Source organism: Adiantum capillus-veneris, chromosome 26 (assembly GCF_014529385.1).
Source record: "Adiantum capillus-veneris isolate H3 chromosome 26, ASM1452938v2, whole genome shotgun sequence".
NCBI lineage: Eukaryota > Viridiplantae > Streptophyta > Polypodiopsida > Polypodiales > Pteridaceae > Adiantum > Adiantum capillus-veneris.
Window position 1 is genome coordinate 57,516,927 of NC_140956.1, and position 5,379 is coordinate 57,522,305.

The 5,379-nt window shown below is 38.8% G+C and overlaps 1 pseudogene; it reads right to left on the reverse strand.

Moving 5' to 3' along the window:
- Positions 1 to 722: 722 nt before the first annotated feature.
- On the reverse strand, positions 723 to 1,833 carry LOC147423506 (putative WRKY transcription factor 21; annotated as a pseudogene).
- Between the last annotated feature and the right edge of the window lie 3,546 nt (positions 1,834 to 5,379).

Below are 5,379 nucleotides of genomic sequence, written 5' to 3' on the forward strand. Positions count from 1 at the left end.
TTTACATGGACTAGCCCCCTCCACCCACATGTTCCACATGGAGTACCCATACCTGTGTTTGCAAGCCCCTATTTTAAGTAAACATGTGTTGCCCATGTGATCCAAGTTTTAATTTGTGCCAAGTTTAGTTTTGCCAAAGCGTCTACGACCACAATTGTCTTGTGTTCTGTAAGTAGACTTCGACACCGTGGATCCCCCCCCACCCCCCCTTTGTTAAATGCGCTATCTTATTTAATGCTCACATGTCAATGCTCACTCATTTGCCTACCATAGACCTCCACACAAGATCTTCATTAGAAGACCGTGCACCCCTTTCTCCCTAAGCTCAAAAAGCGCACTAATTTGCATATCCCAGTCAAGCATCCCGCAATGGCAGCAAAGGTTCACTCACGTCGCACCTGACCAAGTTCATTATATGGTCATAAAATGGTAATTGGTTCTAATGTTAGAACCAAAATATACCCAAGTATCCAAAACACAGAAAATTCATGGTTTCATGTCCTACAAACTGGAGTCTCTTAGATCCCTCCTTGCCAAATATACCTCAAGAGCAATGGCCTTTTATCTTTCTTGCGTCAGTGCGAACAATCAACTGCTATCGTTGCATCCTTAAAACAAAAAAAAAACAGAGCTACGCAACTACAACCCCAAGCTTCACTACAACACAAACTGAGTCTTTATAGTTAAAAGGCCGTCCGGAAGCTGTGTGGGTATAATGCTACTCAAAAAGAAATGGTAAGACTCTCCTGAAGTGTTTTCCAAAGTGCTTGAGGCACAAACCAGGGATGGCATCTAAAATCTGTATTTCTAAGAGGCCACCACGTACCTACTATCATATTATTCTCGGTCAGCATTTGCCCATGACTATGATCAGCATCATAAGTTACAATTAGTATATTGGGGTCGTCCACATCCAACTCCACATGTTTCTTAGATGGATAGCCTCGCACGCTGCATCTATAGTAGCCTCTGAGTAGGGGAAAAAAAGACCCAATAGGAGTGCATAGAAAGAAAAGGCTTCACTGTACGGGCCGGAAAAGAATTGCTAACAAACCTAGGATGAGGCGAGCCCTCAAGAGAAATCATCGGTGGTATGTCTGCCATTTTTGCACTAATAGCAAGCACTCTAATTATTCTCTTGCTTCTAGACTTCCTAGGGACATAACCAAAAGAAGTAATTTAAGAACCATGCAAATGACATACAATCGTTGCAATTACAAAAAAAATGCACGACGAACAAATAAACTGTATGCCCAAGCAAACATTCACGTATGATCTACAAGAATGCTACACATCCTACCTTCATATCAATAATTCCTGCAAGCATCAGGCCAGCTTAGAAAAGAACTTCGACCTTAAAACCAACAAGAGAGCGACTGCTTACCTTCGCTTTGAGAAATGACATTTTCCAGAACTATGACATCTTCCGCCAGGTTCATCATCCTTTCCACCTGAGGACTTTTTCTTGCTGAGAGAGAAAGAGAGAGAGGTCACTTCCAAATACTTGCTGGAAGACAGAGTTCTTGTCCTTAGAGACAGTGCCATCGATACTAAGAGGTGATATAAATGACCTTATAGCTATCGAAAGTGGAGGAGTGCAGCTCATAGAGTGCTCTCACAAAGAATAGGCGGTACTACTCTTACCGTAAGACGGCTCCATGTAAGACTATGCAATAGTTTCTCATTGGAATTCACCACTGCTAATCCTTGAGGAAATAACTGTTGGGGATAGGCAATAATAGAATATGGAGTTGTCCCTCTTTGAAATGAAGTGCCATCAATGTACTGATGCTGCGATGCTTTCTCGCTAGCTATGGTTAGGATGTGTAACATTTAATGGGGTAGTAACTTATGTGTAGCGGAAATTAACATAGACATAGTGAGCATTTCATTAAGAATAGATTCTTAATGAGCATAGCAAGAGTGCTTGGTTGGAGAGAGAGCAACAAAAGCATAACACCTCATTAGAATTAGGCATGAACAATACTTCAAAAAGAGAGAGAAATGTTGAGGACCGGATGTACATGGAGCCGGTCCCCCCTCCATAAGGCTTTATATTATAGGTTTCCCCCATCAAGGGAGACATTTTACAATACAATACTTTGTGCAAATCTAGGTAAAAATGTGCATTCGGAAGAAGAGGAAGCACGGAGGCCATCATATTTCTTAATGTTAGTGGCAGCAGAAGAGGATAAGGAGCATGACGATGAAGCAGAGAGGAGGGAGGACGCCATGGCGGCTAAACAAATGATAGGACACAATCTATAGCGCCTCCTCAAACCCCTTCTCTACCTCCCCCCTCCCCCCCCCTCTCTCTCTCTCTAGACTCTCTCACGCGCGCACGCACACACAGAGGGTTTCGTCACTCTTTCTCTCACCCTTTGGAAATCCTAGCATATGTGTCTCATAAGCCGTTTCCCTATCAGCTCGATATGATACTTTCCTTTGTGTATTGGCGATTTTAGCACATTCTCGGCCCTTGAAGTTGGAGGCAATGGGGGTTAGGAAATGGAAGCAAAATGTCGAGCCATGTTTTCTTGTCTCCAAAACCAGACTGAGGGAAGCTTAACGAACCCCAAAGAGAGAGAGAGAGAGAGAGAGAGAGAGAGAGAGAGAGAGAGAGAGGGTTGAAAGCTTGGAATCGCATCTCCATTGTGGTAAGATTGTAATAAGACTCGTAGGGAGAAGGAGGGCAAGGTAGACAAAGCAAGGGAGGATGGTAGCATTGGCACAAATTTGCCAGGACCTGACGATATGCCGAGGCCCGAAACGTAGGAGGCAGACGACAGAGTCTTTGTTTGGAGCAGATCGAGGAGCTTAATGGTACCATAACTTCACAATCAATTAGTGACAAGCCGTGTCAGTAGCTTTTCACAAATTGTCTCGGCTCTCAAAATGGGAAAAGCCATCATTATACAACAACTCACTCTTGACTAATCTTCAAAATGAGTGCCCACTATCTTATTTCAACCAATCAACATTTTTGGTCTATCAAAAAATGCTTGAAAATATAACTGAATTTTTTTTTTATTTTAGTCAACAACAAGAGAAAGCATCTTTATAGCCTTTGCCCTTTGGGCAAGCCAAAAAGATTCCACGTTTAACAAAACCCAAAATATAGAAACCGTCAATAAAATTTATGTTGTCGTGAGGAGGTTAAACATTAAAACTTACATGAGATTCAAATCAAAGTAGCTTTTGAGAGAAAAATAGTTTAATTTATGTTTAACTTACATGGGATTCAAATCAAAGTAGCTTTTGAGAGAAAAATCGCTTAATTCTAAACAATAGAATTGATTACAAACAAGTGATAAAATCACCAAGCTCTCCGGGCACATTAAAAAAAAAAATTTAACATGCAATTTTTCAAGTCCCCTTTCATATGCTTTGTATTGCGATCAATTTTTATAATTTGCCAAGTTTAGCGTTAACTCAAGGGTGTAAACACAAAAAATGATTGATAATTTTGAGTTTCTAGCATGTCAAATGACATGAGACTCTTTTTAAGCACTTGTTTTGATAGGCCCTTGAAAAAAAAAAAAAAAAAGATGTCAATTTTAGGCCTTAATCTAGGTCTAGATCCCACTTTAAAAGTTCTACATCTCTATGACTTTTTTTATTAAAAAAAACGTAAGTGTGGAATATTGAATTAGAAAAGCACCTATAAGCTCTACATCTCAAGCCTTAAAGCCCTATGCTCTAGATACCACTTTAAAAACCCTACATCCTTAAGCTTTAGAGCCCCCTTTACAAATTTAAAATCCTAGATCCTTGAGGTGTAAATCCCACTTTAAAAGCTATAATGTTCTAAGCTCTAAAATTCTAGTACCTCTAGATGACCCTCTCCCTACTTGTGGATCTATGTAACCTTTTCACTTTCTTTAATTCAAAGTTTTTTATTTTTTTAAAAAAGCTATAGGCTCTCGTTGGAAACCTTACTTTAAAAGTTTTACATCCTTAAGTTCTAAACTTAGCTTTAAAATCTTCAAAAATAAAAATAAAAAATCTCAAGAGATTAAAGCTCTAAAGGGTAGATCCTTTTCTTAAAGTTTGAACTTAAAAAAATAACCATCTTATAAATGACAACTTTGCTTTATCGCATGAAGTTTCAATGGGTAAAAGAACTTTTCAAAATGAAAAGGTGACTCTTGGAATTTATGGAGCCCCGTTGCCCTAACACACGCGGCAATTGGCCTCTCTCTCTCTCTCTCTCTCTCTCTCTCTCTCTCCAAGATGTGATGAAACCCGCCTTCGCAAGTCCCCTCCACTGCCTCCAATGTCTGGGAAAAATGTGTCCCACCTTAATATCGTGCCATTTTCAATTCCAAAAATGTCGGTTGAGAAAACGGAAAAAAGGAAAAATCATGCACCAAAATAGAGGAAAATAACGTAAAAATCCAAAAAACCATATAATTTTCTAAAAATTTTGACAAAATTAACAAAAGAAAAGATCACTTAAAAATCACTCATTCGTTCCATCCGTTCATGCCATTTGGCTTCGTTGGCTTGTCTTGCTATCACCTCAACCAGCTAGCCCTCCTTGCACACCAATCGAGCATCTGGTTCAAAACCATAGCCCGTGATGCCACTTATCCCTCTCCTACTTGTCCACGTGCCATCCCACCACCTCTAAAGCAAATAAACTATATCACAATTTAAAAAAAAAACTCTCTTGACTAATAGCAAAGACTAAACGGCACTTTTGTTTCTCTCAAGCCAAAGGCATCTCCTGAGATTCTGCCATAAACAAATGAAAAAAATATTTTACAGACATATTTTGCTAAGTCTTTATTATTTAACCTCTAAGGCTTTCAACGATTCATGCTTTCAAAGGCAGCCCAAAATCCTTTCCTTGGTAAATGAGCATTCACTTCATATTCCAAAACTCAAAGACATGTCCACTATTAGATTTACACACTCTTCGTTTAAATGAGTGCCCACCATCTTATTTCATCCAATCAATATTTTTGGCCGATCAAAAAATGCATGAAAATACAACTCAATCTTTTTTCTATTTTAGTAAGCAAAAAGAGAACGCATCTCTATAGCCTTTGCCCTTTGGGCAGGCCAGAAAGGCAACAAACTCCTTATTGAGGAGTTACATATGAAACCCATTACAAGAGAAAGCTCTTCTCTTATCTCAAAAATGAAAGAAAAAAAATGGATTCATTTGCGACTACAAAAAAAGCAACAAAATGTCAATTGGCAAGGGAGAGTGACATAATGGGAAGAAGAAGCTTTTCTCTTATCTCAAAGATAAAAAGAATAATATTTGATCCGTTCTCATTCGACAAAAAACCTAAAAAGAAATTACTGTAAAAGAATGTTAGAAATATAATTCCAAATAATAATATATAAAATAATTTATAGTAACAAAAC